This window comes from Ixodes scapularis, unplaced genomic scaffold (assembly GCF_016920785.2).
Source record: "Ixodes scapularis isolate PalLabHiFi unplaced genomic scaffold, ASM1692078v2 PGA_scaffold5__190_contigs__length_132052651, whole genome shotgun sequence".
In the NCBI taxonomy this organism is placed as follows: Eukaryota; Metazoa; Arthropoda; class Arachnida; order Ixodida; family Ixodidae; genus Ixodes; species Ixodes scapularis.
Genome location: NW_024609880.1, coordinates 80,051,125 through 80,067,082, shown reverse-complemented (window position 1 = coordinate 80,067,082; position 15,958 = coordinate 80,051,125). Strand labels below are relative to the sequence as shown.

At 45.1% G+C, this 15,958-nt stretch overlaps 1 long non-coding RNA gene across 1 annotated transcript; it reads left to right on the top strand.

Annotated features, from left to right (window-relative positions):
- The first annotated feature begins 888 nt into the window (after positions 1–888).
- Positions 889–1,834, top strand: LOC120849192. Its single transcript, XR_005717882.2, has 3 exons — positions 889–922; positions 1,313–1,410; positions 1,796–1,834. It is a non-coding gene; the product is annotated as an uncharacterized LOC120849192 (long non-coding RNA).
- Positions 1,835–15,958: the final 14,124 nt, after the last annotated feature.

Below are 15,958 nucleotides of genomic sequence, written 5' to 3'. Positions count from 1 at the left end.
CTGCACGTCTAGCGTGTCTCTAAGAGGGAGATAACTCTAATGTGGCTGACGCCCACCTTTTAAGAAGTGTAAGGAAGGGCTTTGGGAATATTCAAAACTTCCAAATATCGAAGCGAATGATGTCATATTTTGTTTATAGTTTCATTGAATATGACGGTTCTGCAGTTGTACCAATTTTCAATCTGAGAATGCTCCAGGACACACCATCTTAAACAAGCAACTGAAACGACTCGCGCAAAAGCCCACACAGAAGTCTGGAAACTGTATGCAAATAAAACTTATTTCCACTCGTTCATTTAGAACTGGAAGTCATCCTATAATTGTAAACAAAGATGTTTGATTTATAAAATTTTTGAGCCCCCAGAGCAAATGCATGATTTGCTGCGATACGCTGCTGTGAACCGGTGATGCATGCATGCAGTGCGAGTGCTACAATGTCAAGGCAGATGTGGCTGACATGATATGGTATTCATATCCTGTGTTATCAGGAGTCTGCATGTGTTTAATTACAGCATCCTGCCATTTTGCAGCTTATCTCCTTGCAACTTTTTTGCCCCTTGCTCTCGCACAAAATAATTATTCGTTCAATATTTAAATGTATTATTATTAAATAGTAACTTTTAAGCTTTGAAGTAAGTGAAGTTGCGTGGTTTTTCTTTTTGTTTTATACAGGTTTTTCAAAGCACAAGTCGGCCGGTTTGGCAGCCACCTGCAGCTATGCTTGTACTGCTTGACTACTTATCATGTCCAGTGCCAACTGCTATTTAAGCTGCTCTAACTTGATTGAATTGATAGTCGAACAATCTTGTGTCTTGTTTTTCAGAAAATACAGTTTGCACCTCAAGACATCGAGCAATGTTTGATGATTTAACCATTTGAACAAGTTGAATTACGGAGTCAACTTCGCTTTTGTTTTTCTATAGTAAGTCACAAGTCTGAGCTTTTACAGATTGAGCATGTCCCTGGGAGGGAGGCAACGCTGATGTAGCTGATGTCACTTTTTCGACAACTGTTGTAGCAATATCAGCCGCTCCTAACATGGTGCCACTAAAACCCCAGTTTGAGTATGTATCAAGCTTTTTTCTATTCCATATTTTAGCAGGTTATGAGTTAACTTCAAAATGGAGCTACATGGTTCATTTTTGCTTTGTAGAGGGTTTTTCAGGGCACAAGTTGGCTGATCTCTGGCAGCCTCCTGCAGCCATGCTTGCACTGCAGTGTTACTTTGCATGTCTAGTGCCAGCTGTGATTTAAGCTACTCTTACTTGCCTAAACTAGCATTCTGACAGTCTTTGTGTGTCTTGTTTTTCAGAAAAAATAAGTAGCAGTTCGAAACGTCGATAAATGTTTGATGATTTAACCATTTCAACAAGTCGAGTTACAGAGTCAACATCGCTTGTGTTTTTTATGGTAAGTCACAAGTCTGATTTCTTACATATTGAGCATGTCCCTGAGAGGGAGGCAACGCTGATGTAGCTGATGTCACTTTTTCAACAACTGTTGTAGCAATATCAGCCACATCTCACATGGTGCCACTAAAGCCCCAGTTGGAGCATGTATCAAGCGTTTTTCTAATGCATATTTTAGCAGGTTATGAGTTAACTTCGCAATGGAAAAGCATGGTTCATTCTTGTTTTGTAGAGGTTTTTCAGGGCACAAGTTGGCTGATCTCTGGCAGCCTCCCCATACTTGCATTGCAGGGTTACTTTGCATGTCCAGTACCAACTGCGATTTAAGCTACTCTCGCGTGCTTAAACTGGTATTCTGACAGTCTTGTGTATGTCTTGTTTTTTAGAAGATACGGTTAGCATCTCGAAATGTCGAGCAACGTTTGATGATTTAACCATTTGAACAACTCTAGTTACGGAGTCAACTTCGCTGGTGTATTTTCATGGTAAGTAAAAGGTCTGAGTTATTACAGATCGAACAGGACTCTGAGAGGGAGACAACGCTGATCTAGCTCGTGTCACTTTTCCGACAAGTTATGTAGTAGTGTCCATCACATGTAACATTGTTTTGGCCCCAACTGGTGTTACTATGCACTATAGCTAGATTCAAACCTAATATGCTAAATTCATTTGAACCTAGTTACTATAGCTAAATTCATGCCTACTAGGTCACCTGCTGCTGGCTTTTTGTAGCCGATGATTTGCCACGTTTGATTCGCAGGTAGTATTAAGTAGTGACACGTTGCAAGTAACATATTAATGTAACAATTGTTTTCTTGTTTGTGGGAAGTAACTTCTGTAACTTCTCGCTAAGTTTGTTGGAAGTAACTTCTGTATCACATTATTCTTTTCTGGATAAAAAAAAGTAGCAATGCTCTTTTGTAGTTAATTTTCTAATCTTTCTAATTACAGTTACATTGAGGAGCATAATCTGATGCATACCTTATATCTAGATTGTCATGGATAGACAACGACCAAAAAGATTACGCATTTTGGATTATGAATACAGAGAAAACACTGACAACAGATAAACGAGGAGAATTTTTTTTTTCAACTCCCTCCAAAAGTTGTGCGTACTGTGAGGCACAGTGGTGGAGAAAGATAACCTCAGCGGCAATGGCTTTGTGTATCGTTAAAGGCCGACGACCAGACTCGAGATTCTGCAAGGCAGAAGATCCTCCTCCCCATGGGGGAGCAGGAAACAGGCAACGGTGGACAGGGTAGAAGGGGGAGAGGAGGGAGCGGGGGAAAAGTGGAAAGCGCGAACTGATCGTCGGCCTTTAAGGTCTTAACCAGGAACAAATCCTTGTGTGCGCAAGCCATTCCACCGAGTGTGCCAGTTGAAAGCTTGTTCAGCGATGGAAATAGATGCGCTTGCCTTCAGTAAAGTAAAGATTTTGGATGAAAATTTACAAAAGCAACCGCTGCTTTAACATAAGATGTAATAACACGGATACAGGCACTTTGTGCAATAAACCTGAGCATAGACGGTTCCTACTTTTCCTTGTTTATTTCTTTAATAAAAAAGTCAGGTAAAATAATGGAATTACCTCTTAAGAATAACTGTTATAGGTTACCTTTTTCTTAACTAGCTTAATTAGGTAGTTTTTGTATATAAAGTATCTTGACCAAGGCGACAAATATTGCAAGGGCCCTCTAAATGCATATTTTTCGCTTAGTTTATGTGGATGCATACAAGGTCTTGCTGCAAAAAGAAAGGTCTTGCTGCAAGAAGATTTTAAATCTGCTTTCTTGTATATTCTAACACATTATAATGTAACCTTTAACTAAAGGGAACTGCATGGTTCTTTAGTCTTGTTTGTAGGAATTTCTTAGAGCACAGGTCCGCTGATTTCTGGCAGTCTCCTGTGGCCATTGCACTGCGAGATTACCTTGCATACTTATAGCCAGCTACAATTTAAGCAACTCTCATTTGTATAGATTGTCATTCGTGTTTGTCTTTTTTTTTTCAGGAACTACATTTGAAACTGTACAACGTGGAGCAGTTTTTGACGTTTGAGAACCTTGAAAAAGTCAGTTTGTGGAGTTGGCTGCACATGTTTTTTGCTGGCAAGTAAATACTTCAGTTTTTAAAATCTAGCATGTCTGAGATAAAAGCGAACCTGATGTGACTGACAGCACCCTTCTGAAAACTGTTTGGACAATATTGGTCACATCTAACCAGGGTTTTTCCCACGGTGGGTGGCAGTGGCTTCGCTGCCAACTAGTCCTGCTAGCCACCCAATTCCTTGAAAAATGTCTTGTGGCCTGCATGTTTTGGCTTGGAAATCCACAGTGCTCGCCAGATTTCTGTGCCACGACATGCAGGTACAGGTCCCCACAATCCAAATTAATGCGACTTGGTTGAGGTGTTAGGAGAAGAAAGCTGCAGCTGCTGCCTCTGTCCCCCTCCCCTCCACAGTCGCAGTCGGATGTCTATTTGTCTACAATTTATGAAGAAAAATCTGCGTCTAACATTTATTTTATCCTAAAATGTACAGCTTCACTAGATCAAAGGCTACATTTATTAAGAAGGCCTTCCACAAGATTGGCTTTTTCCTCTTTATCTGTGCAGACCCGATTATAGTGTCTGTAAATTAATTTTAAGCGGTTGGCTTCACATATTTATTTCTAGTAGATATAAAATAACTGATGTAATGAAAGTTTCATGGTACTTTTTTTTAATGGGTTACTTGTTTCAGCTTGTCCTGTTTTCAATTTAAAATGGGTGAATCTTTTATCACTTTTTATTGGTCAGTTGGTGTGTTGGATGGTTCGTGTGACCGATTTGACTCTAGCACAGGCAACGGCGCAGGCACTTGAGGACAGCTTGGTTTGTATGAGCACTCATGCAGAGAGAACGCTTTTTAAAATCGTGCATCTGACCCTATGCCTTTGCCAGCTCCAAAACCAACTTATGAATTGGAGTACCTATATGGCATGCAGGTACACCAAAATGCATCGTTCGCACACATCAGAACAATCTCTTAGAGAAAATTATAAAGAAGAATCACCCTTTCAACGGGCAACAACAAAAAAAAAATGCGCAGTCAGAATGCGCTGACGAAGTGGCCAAGTGAGCTCCTTGAGTGGTAGGCACTTGGGTAAAAAAAATGGCTAGATCACATTTGGGGGGTAATCAGGTGCACAAAGTGTGGAGCTTGCAAACAGACATGCATGCCATATAAAAATACTTTGTTAATTTTTAACTCGCTCGACTCAAAAGCGTGTGCACAGGTGTGCTCAAACGTGGATAGGATGGAGCTCCCAAATTGTGAGATTGGCAGGGGTGGAACGGCTGCGCCATTTTGCGCCAGACGCATGTGTCTGCGTCATCCTGCGCTGCAGTTAATACCTCGTGCCATTATGCGCCAAATGGCAAAACGTGCGCCAAAAGCTTTTTTATTTTGTCTTGGTTTCGGTTTTATTGACTTGATTGGCCACAATGAGCGCGTTTAGCCTGACCGGCCTTGTAATCCTTTGTTCTGTTTATTCTCCCTGTGTATTCTGAGTAGGAAGCGCGCGAAAAAACTCGGGATTCTAAGCTCTACACCACCTCCTGCGACTGGATTGTTATTCTTTAACCATAAGCGGTTAAGCAAGTCGGCTGAGCTGAGGTCGAGCCGTTAAGTGTCAGATTGCCTGAGGCTCTGCGGCCCGGGATCCGGACGTCAGCCAGTTGAAAACAAATGAGCAAAATATTCCTTTTAGTACTTCATCGTTAGAAGTTGGAACTGCATTCCCGCAAGATAAATTGTGATTTGATAGAACTGAAACACTGTCCGATCCGAAACCTTGCCGGCCAGCAGCTCTTACGCGAGTGGTAAATCTGCTCGGCATACAATAACCTTGCTCCTGTTTATCACTTCAAATACGATAACTTCGTTAATCGTAGTCTGCTGCTTCGATATCGAGTTGCACAATAGGTTAAAGTCGAAATTTGTTGCCCTATTCCTCCATGCAACTCCACGTCCGTTGCTTATGCACGTCACGTGGTTCGCACATATAATTACTATGTCGAGCACGTGTGGGTTGTGCGATAAGCAGTGCTGGTTTGCATTTTGAGCAACTAAAATCTACTCAGAAAATGTCAAGGATACTATCTTCAGAAACATAGGGTACTTGCTTTTTGATTCTCATTCCCCGCTCATTCACACTGGAAGCGGATCCGCGTTCGCAAAGCGGTTGCGAACGCGGTTGTATAAAGATCCAGTACAATTGCACATGCACTCGATGACATCAAGTGCGCATGCAATTGTACTGGATCTTTATACAACCGCGTTCGCAGCTGCTTTGCGAACGCGGATCCGCTTCCAGTGTGAATGAGCGGTAAGGCTCACAAAGTTTCAAGTTTTCGCATCTGTTATGCTGTTATCCCATCTACCTAGGTCCCTAACCACTCATGTTCATCTGTGCTGCTAAGCACGATTGATATTGCTCCCGTGCTTGTCTAAGACACAAGCTGAAGTGCAATAAAAACTGATCTGAGCTGCTCCTAGCCTGCTCCAGAGCATAGTTTTAGCTGCTCCCAACCTGCTCCAAAACAGCTGTTTCAGCTGCTCCCGTGGCTACTCCCAAGTACATTTCATGAGTTCCACCCCTGGATTGGGGACTGGGGAGGAAGCTACTGCTTAGTCCCCAGTTTTTGATAGCAGTTTTAGTACAAATGCACTCTCTCACCCCCTCAGTTCTGTGAAAACTTTCAGGGATATCTAAAGAGAAAATAAAGTTTTTAATGCTCGTGCTCTCTAAGCACTCGAGGCTGACCACCTGATTCGACGACGCGAAAGAGTGCAAGTAGCCCTTCGTTCTAATAGGAGATTTTAAGTGGCTGCCCAAACTTAGAAAAGTCTAGGATATGAGCTTAGCCAGTTTTACATAGACTCTTCTGCAACATCTCATGAACCTTAGAAATAAAGCATTACTCAAACTGGATCGAGTTTTCCAGTTGGTTCATCAGTTCTCAAGAAATGTTTCACATTATAAAGCAAATCACTATTGTAATTCCGGCATTGCATTTTTCCACAGTTTCGGACGAATCTAAGCTTGAATGAGGTGTATCGCTTTTGACTAAGGAACAGGAGAACAAGACCCTCAAGTCAAACATAGGTTTTAGATATCGGATCACAGGATGAACAGTTAGGGGCTATGTCCATTTGACCTTTCTATAAGATGCATGACTAATAATTAAATGGGCTGAGGGGGGCTGTGTCTTATGCACAAAGCTCAATTTGCACATGTTGATTTGATACAGATATTTAATTATTTTTTCTTTGTTTTCTCTTCTTTAGCACATCACGTTACATGCAGCATCTGAAAACAAAGGCAAAACACCATGGGGCTCCACTTTGGCTTCTCAAGGACCGAAATAAAGTGTTTGAAGGTACTTTTCTTATTTTCTGATCAATTATTCAGGTGACATTGCATGATTGTCTCAAGCAGCATAGGAAAGAATACTCAATATTCTTTTAAAGAGATCCTTTTCCAATTCAAAATTCTGTAACCTTTTTTTTTTATAGAAAACCTGTTGGTCTCAGTGTCATAATGAACATTACTCTATGTATAGAGCAGTATCACTAAGGGACTGGCTGTAAAACGAACTGGAGAAATTTGCTCCTACAAGCATTGAGCTCATATTCTTACCAAAGGTCTATTTTAGCAGTGAACACTATTGTGACATGTCAAGGCACAGCTCCGTCTCTGTGAAATGTGAAAACAGCATTCTCTATACTTTCAAGCATGAGTGCCGACGCAGATGACAGAGTGACGTTTGGTGTTGTTGAGAAGGTGCTTTATATCGCTGTTTGAAATTGCAATGATCGCAGAGGCCGATCAGACTGCAGATAATGTTTTGTAATCCCACTGCCTTCTATAATTCTGCATGATGATCTGAATGCCAGAACTTGCAGAAGAAAACACAACTGACATTGAGGAAACTTGCTGCAGATGCATTGCTCAGCTGTATTGCCTGCTTTCCACAACAGGTGGTGGCACTTCTCGACAAGAGCACTCAACACGACTCAGTTGTATACATCGGTGCCCATTGTCACAACTTTTAATAATATAGTTCTATTTTTCACAGAATGGAGTTGCACCTTAAAAGTTTTCATGGGAATCTGTGTCACAAAAAGAAAACCGTTGATAATAAGTTCAGTTTGCTAAATGAAGGCATTGATTCATCCAGCTTGTTTTACAGCCCACCTTTCAATTGACACCGCCCTATGTGGAGAGCAAGTCGTCTGTTTCTTGCGTAGACATTATGGTGACGTCAGAAAGGTGACGAGCTCTCATTGGCTTTGAGCGGAAGATATAGTGGGTAGACCACAATGCTAGACAGCATGAGGTCTACCCACTATTTTTTTTTGTTTAATCGGTCAATAAGAGCTCGGCCTTCTGACATCACTGCAACCCCTGTGCAAGAAGCAGACAAACTTACGCTCCGCATAGGATTACGGATACTCAAGAGTGCTTTCCGTAATATAATTTACGGAAAGCCTACTCTGAGTGCCCTTTTACGGACAACTTTTAAACACTTTTACGGATACTAGAGCGATTTCCGTAATAGGTTTTACGGAATGCATATTGCAGTCCGTTGTTTTACGGACAGCTCTTGAATAGCGTTACGGATAGTAGAGCACTTTCCGTAATCTGTTTTGCGGAACGTCCTTTAATTTGCGGATTGTGTATGCGTTTAAAAGGATTTTTCCGTTATTAGGATTACGGATGACCTTTCCGGCAGCATAGGTGCCAGAGAATTTCTCCGTAAAAGAGGGCAAATTTTTTTACAGTGTAGTGGTGCATACTATCGATACTACTAAGGATGCTATCCGTAGTGGAAACCAAACCTAAATATCGATACTAAAAAAACAACCATCGATAGCACTAACGATAGACGACTATCTTAAAAATATGTACAACACTATCTATAGTGGCTATCTTAAAAGTATCGAGAGTATTATCGATTATCGACTATCGTAAAATTATTCATAGTACTGTCGATAGTATACTATCGATAATCGACTATTGTAAAACTATTAATAGTACTATCGATATCATACTCTCGATAGTCGACTATCTTGAAACTATCAATAACAACCTATCGTAAAGCAATAGATAATGTTTTATTGGGTGACGAAGAACGTAGAGCACATTTAGGAAATGTCGTGAATTTCAAGAGAAAAGGCAACTGCAATTAGGGACTTCCACATACTTATCGAGGAACAATCTAAAACCTATTGGAACACTATCAATAAGCGGAAGCAATCTTTCTCAGAAACTATTGACAATAAACTATCGAAAAACTTTCGACTGTATACTATCGCAAAAAACCATAAAAAAAAACGAAAAAAAGGCATCAATGCTGATATATCAATATTTTTCTGAACAGGTTGTCGAAGTTTTAATGCGAAAGCAGTAAAACTTCGTCTTTAGATACAAAAGCCGGCGGCGTCTGTAGCCGCAAATGTAAAATGCGAAAGAAATGCTTATTTTTGCATTGACTGAGCCAAACGGCTCCTAGATAGCCATTGGCAGCCGCTTCACGAGAGCGCGCGCTCGGCCGCCGTTGTCGTGTCGGGCGTTGCCGGAGGGAAGAGGGCTGCGGCCGCTTCACGAGTGCGCGCGCGAGGGTGGTGGAGGGCTGCGGCCGCTTCTGCTCGTCTCGGCGCCGAGGAGCATGGCGGCACCTGAGGCATCTATATCGTCGACGGCCGCAACCTCGGCAGTAGCGAAAGGTGGCCGTCCACGCCAGTACACCGCAGACGAATTAAGGGAGTGGAAGAACGACATTCATGCTTTCGCAATCACAACTCATAAGAAAAGCTTAGATGTTCTCATAATTGTTCTGCCGTTCTTAGTTTGCTTTCCGGCGATTTTCACTTTTTTGTGTATATTTTCATGGACGGGGTTCAATCAGGAAAACGAAAAACCCTTTGTCGCCCCTGGTAAGTAAACTACGCATAGAAGAATTCTGAAACTTTGCTTGATTAGGACGCTAGCGATGGTGATCGAATGCGAAAGTGCCGGTTCCCGACTGTTCCTGGAGGAAAAGATAGGTGTGGCGTTTGTTTCAACCAAACAGGCTGCGAGAAAGAACAATAAGAATATTTCCTTCGGGATTTACGAGCTTTCTTTACTGAAATATTGCATCACTGCCAACAGTACCATTATTTAGATCACGAAACACTTGCGTTTTATGTTTTCTTTTCGATCCAATTAACGACATTGTTCCCAAACCTATCGTATTTGGAGAATGAAAAAAAAAAAGAAGGCATCAGAAACTAACCCTGTATGTTGGCATGGCATAGACCAACACGCGGAAGCTGCCATCACGCCGCTACGGTGGCTCCGTTGTCTCCAGGGCCCATGCGCAGACGCTTCATTTCAGTCGAATGTGGTTTCTTCGCCCGCGCAGTGCCCGCACCTCCTTCCCACACCTCGTGAGGGCTTGTTGGTGAACAGCGCGGTAGTCTATACGCTTTTTATTTGGTATTTTTTCATGTTTTAGGTGTCCAGAACAAAAAGTTATGTTACATTTATTTGCTCAAAAATATGTATTTATACATCGCGTATAAATCAAAGGTTTTATGTTTCGAAGATGTATTTTAAACCAACATTTAAATCATTTTATCGGTCACTGTTATTAATATCCTCCAAAATAGAACCGAAGAGGAAGTGGACACATATCAAAACCAACAAAGCCTTACAGTTTTTGTCAACGGGTAATTTCCGATTTTCCAAAAATAATCAAAAGATAATGGCCAGCAAACAAAAAAAAACATTAAAAAATAATACAGAAGATTGTTATGTTCTGCAGGTGGCCCATTTTCACCCACCACTGGTCAAGACTACGGAAGGTAATATATGACTATTGACTAATAAAATAAACACTAGCACAAAACGAACTTGGGAAAGCCTCTAATACAAAATGTCCTCGGCAAATGTTTCCTTAATAAAAAAAAAGGGGGGGGGGAGGTTTAGGAGAGAGACGCATAAGCACACAAGCATGGTTTTTGTTTTACAGGTTTTCTTTTTACAGATACGGGCATGCTAATATACGAAGGTTTAAATTCTGAGCCTCAGGAAAATACGAAATATGAGCAGAGGAAAAGTAGCAAAAGGCTATTTTTGTATTATTTTTTAAAGTCATTGTATTTGAAGTCCACTTTACGTTTAATTCATTTTCTATTCCACGTCTTACCCAGAGCCCCGCACTGTCTAACCGTTGATATTCGTCTCGTCAACTTTTTGTGTTGTCTTTTTTTCGTAACAATCGATGTTTTTCTGAAAGTTGTGTTTCGATAATCTATCGATAGACATCGAAAGCAAACTATCCATAGTCGACTATGGATAGTATATACACTATCGACGATCAACTATTGACAGTCATCTGTGGATGGTCAACTGTCAATAGTAGCATCGATAATCCACTGCCGATAGTTTTCGACACTATCCAAAGTCCACAGTCGTTAATGTTCGACACTATCTAAAGCCCACAATCGATAGTTTTCGACACTTTTGATTGTTTGGGAAAAACGACTCATAATATCGATACTGCATTTTTTTATACTTCTACATCACGAGTGTACTCACTATTTCACGATTCGTAATAAAGTCTTCGAATGAGCTGTAGTACAGGCCGGGTTTTGTTTAAGGGGAGACTCACGATGAGCTCTGTAATGATCAGAGATTCATCAACCACTACAAATCAACAACGCACTTATTAAAGTTACTTGAGTTAACGCGATAAGGCGTGGGGCGTTTGTATTTAGTAGTTGAAGCGTTTTGTGGATATATCTACGCGCCTTGAGCAGGCCGTAAGGTATATATGCACATCAAATAGCGCTTAAATACTGGGAAGTACTAGAGGGTAGCGCCGACAGAAGTTGAAGCGCGTGCCGTGCATCAGTGGTCCTAATCTACGGCGGAACCAGGCGGGCAAAGGGACGTCGCCACCTGCTGCGATTGGCCAGCTACACACTCTGGCCAATAGCAGCAAGCGGCGATGTCTCGGTCTTGGTCCCGTCGTGCAGGTGGGAGCCCCATGAGGAAACAAAAACCTCGCTAAAAAGAAAAAACATTAAGGTCCGTCGTCCTGAAAAAAGAGGTGCGCGCGAGTGTCGATCGATGCGAGAACGCTGATTGATTTGAGGAGAAATTGAACCTACTCACCATTAAGCCAGCAATTCTATAAACTGCGAGAAACGCAGTCAATTGAGCGTGCCGCTGTTTTGCATGTGTTTTTGTGACCCTATTCATGTATGGATCGGTTGGATTTCGTGCATCAGTGTGCGTTCTTTCGCAACTGCGGCATTATCATTCTTTTTCCGTTATGCGCTGAAAGCTACATCGAAGCAAAAAAGAAAAAAAGGAAAAAGAAGTTGTTAATACGACACATTTTAGTATTTGATTAGGTGATATGATCCTTCGGATCAAAATTTTCGTTTTCTTCGCAGGCAACACGTGCGGGCAGAGATTGGGGTCAATATTGTCACGGGTGGTGGCCAACAAACAATAAATAAACAGAAAGAAATAAACGTTTAATGTAGCGAACTTGTGCCAAAAACAAAAGGGTACAAAAGATAATAACGGAGCGTCGCGAGCGTCGAAATCGGCGTAGCAGCAGAGTCGAACGCTGGGCGAAAAACTGACTGCAGATCAGCACGCAGAGTCCCTTATGTACGCGTGTTGGGTTCTGGAACAATCCGCCCAGATGGTTCGGCGACTGGAACATTCAGAACTCGATCTGACGAGAATGTTCTCGAACTCACGAGAACGCAATGGAAGAACAAATAAAAGAGCAATCCACTGACTGGAATCGAACCCAGACTCTTTGCACGACAGTCAAGCACGGTAACCACTCGGCCACGCGCGCGGTCGCTCGCTGACGAGCGTGGCATTACTCCCCCCCTTTAAAAAGGCATCGTCTCGATGCCACGTAAAAGGCAACAAAACAGAGCGAAACAAACAAAAAAATGGGAACCCACGGAGGCTCGCAAAACACAATCCTATCAAGCGGTGCACAAGATCGCAGTTCGCAGTCTTATCACGCGTAGTACGGCTTGAGGCGCACGACGTGGACGACTTCCGGTCGAGGAGCGCGGCGTGATGAAGTCCGTGTTCCGTCGGGCAGCACCTCGTAGTTCAGATCCCCGAGTCGACGAACTACATTGTAGGGTCCGAAGTAGCGCTTTAGGAGTTTTTCACTGAGACCACGGCGGCGGATCGGTGTCCACACCCACACCCTGTCTCCGGGCTGGAAGTGGACGTCCCGACGACGAATGTTGTAGCGGCCAGTGTCGACACGTTGTTGGGCTTGAATACGGTGTCTGGCGAGCTGGCGGACTTCTTCTGCCCGTTGGGCAACCACCTGGGCGTCGTCGCTTCCGTCGAGAGCCGGTCCGTGGGGTAACATCGCGTCCAGCATTGTCGTTACTTTACGACTATGAACCAGTTGGAAGGGTGTCACCCCGGTGGTCTCTTGCACGGCCGTGTTGTATGCAAATGTGACGTACGGCAACACCTCGTCCCATGTCTTGTGCTCCACGTCGACGTACATGGAGATCATGTCGGCGATGGTCTTGTTGAGTCTCTCCGTCAGCCCGTTGGTCTGCGGGTGGTACGCCGTTGTGCGCCGATGGCTGGTGTGGCTGAGACGAAGGATTTCTTGCGTCAGCTGGGCCATGAACGATGATCCACGGTCAGAGATCAAAACTTCGGGAGCGCCGTGCCGGAGGACGATGGATTCGATAAAGAACTTGGCGACTTCCACAGCAGTCCCTACAGGAAGGGCTTTCGTTTCGGCATACCGTGTGAGATAATCTGTGGCGACAATAATCCATCTGTTTCCTTGCGTCGATAGTGGAAAAAAACCAAGTAGATCCATTCCGATCTGCTGGAACGGTACGGTCGGGGGAGCGATCGGATGCAGGAGACCTGCCGGCTTCGTGGGCGGTTTCTTGCGTCGCTGGCACTCGTGGCAGGACCGTGTGTAGAAGTGAACGGTCTTCGGCAGCTTGGGCCAGTAATACCTTTCACGAATTGGGGCCAGCGTACGGCTGTAACCAAGGTGTCCGGACGTCGGGTCGTCGTCACAGGCTTGGAAGATCTCCGCTCTAAGGTCGGTGGGAATTACCAGCAGCCATGGTGTGCTGTTGTCTCCGAAGTTCTCCTTGTAAAGTACACCTTGTCGGAGGACGAAAGTCGGCAGGGCTCTCGAGAAGACACGGGGGACAGTACCCCCTCGTCCTTCGAGGTGCTCGATTTGCGCGCGCAACTCAGGATCGTCTCTTTGAAGTCGTGACATGTCGTCGGTGTTCACTGCACCTAGGAAGCACTCGTCGTCTTCGTCGTTGCTGCTGCCCGAAGGTGTTTCGATGGGGGCTCTGGACAGGCAGTCGGCGTCGCTGTGCTTGCGGCCTGACTTGTAGACCACAGTCATGTTGAACTCTTGTAGTCGTAGACTCCATCGAGCGAGGCGTCCTGACGGGTCCTTGAGGTTCGCAAGCCAGCAGAGCGAGTGGTGGTCCGTGACTACACGGAACGGGCTCCCGTACAAATACGGACGAAACTTCGTGATTGCCCAGACGACAGCAAGGCATTCTTTCTCAGTCGTGGAGTAATTTTTCTCTGCCTCGGACAGTGTCCGACTTGCGTAGGCGATAACTCGCTCGGTGCCGTCTTGCACTTGAACCAGTACCGCGCCAAGTCCAGCGTTACTTGCGTCCGTGTGAATTTCGGTTTCCGCATCTTGATCGAAATGTCCTAGAACAGGAGGAGTCTGCAGTCGTCGCTTCAGCTCGTCGAATGCCTGCTGCTGCTTCTCCGCCCATTCGAACTTCTCGGCGTCTTTCGTGAGATTCGTAAGTGGTGCGGAAATCCTTGCAAAGTCCCGGATGAAGCGCCGATAGTAGGCACATGGTCCAAGAAACCTTCGCACGGCCTTCTTGTCTGTCGGTACTGGAAATGCTGCGACGGCGTGAGTTTTCTCTGGGTCGGGGCGAACGCCTTCGTTACTAACCACGTGACCTAGAAACTTCAGTTCGTCATAGGCAAACCGACACTTTGACGGCTTCAGGGTGAGTCCGGCGGTCCGTATGGCTTGGAGAACTGCTCGGAGTCGTCGCAAGTGCTCGTCGAAGTCGCTGGAAAACACTACGACGTCATCGAGGTAGACGAGACAGCTCTGCCACTTCAGTCCTGCCAGTACGGTGTCCATGACACGCTGGAAAGTTGCTGGAGCCGTGCACAGTCCGAAGGGCATCACTTTGAACTCGTACAGCCCATCTGGCGTGACGAAAGCTGTTTTCTCTCGGTCCCGTTCGTCGACTTCGATCTGCCAGTAGCCGCTCTTCAGGTCCATGGATGAAAAGTATCGGGATTGGCGCAGTCGGTCTAACGTGTCGTCGATGCGGGGGAGTGGATAGACGTCTTTCTTCGTCACTGCGTTCAGCTGCCGGTAGTCCACGCAGAACCTAAGCGTTCCGTCCTTCTTCTTAACCAGTACAACTGGAGAGGTCCACGGACTGCTTGAGGGTTGGATTATGTCGTCATTCAGCATCTCTTGCACTTGCTCCTGGATCACCTCCCTTTCTTTTACGGAGACTCTGTACGGCGATCGATGCACAGGGTGGGCGTCGTCCTCGGTAACGATGCGGTGTTTCGCAATGGTGGTTTGGCGCACCCTCGACGACGTCGCGAAGCAGTCACTGTATTCGGCGAGAAGGTCACTTAGCTGCCGTCGTTTCGGGCCTGGAAGCTTGCGGTCAATGTCGAGCTGTGCTGGCGCCGTAATGTGTTGCTGAGGTGGGAATGATTCTTCAGCAATCGCGGCGATTTCGGCGGAGTTCCGAATTTCCTCGACGTTGCCTACAGCGGCACCTTTCGTGAGGTGTTGCGCTTCTTGTCGAAAGTTTGTCACGAAGACCACGGTGCACCCATCCTGAAGTTCAGCCACTCCTCTTGCGACGCCTATTCCTCTTTCTAGGAGTAATTGAAGGTTGCCTTCAAGAACAACTTCGCCGCAGGTAGCTACATCGGTCACTACGGGTACGAAAACACTTGATCGCGGCGGCAGGTTCACGTGGTCGGCAGCGACTCGGACGGCGGCTGACGCTGTTTGAGGTTTCTCTGAAGACGGAACGGGCTTGCGCAGCGTCAATCTGTTCTCACCAAGGTCGATGACGGCGCCGTATTCACACAGAAAGTCCATGCCGAGAATAACGGCTCTGGAACAGTCTTGTAGAACGATGAACTTCACAGGGCACGTTTCACCACGGATCTCGACGCGAGCAGTGCATCTCCCGATGGGTGTGATGAGGTGCCCTCCGGCGGTTCGTACTTGGGGTCCATCCCACGGCGTCGTGACCTTTCGAAGGCGGCGGGAGAGCCTCCCACTCAAGACTGAGTAGTTTGCTCCGGTGTCCACGAGTGCAGATGCGTCGTGGCCGTCGATGATGCCGTTTACGCTATTGGACACCACTGCAGAGGCGTCGTTTTGGTCTCTGGTAGCG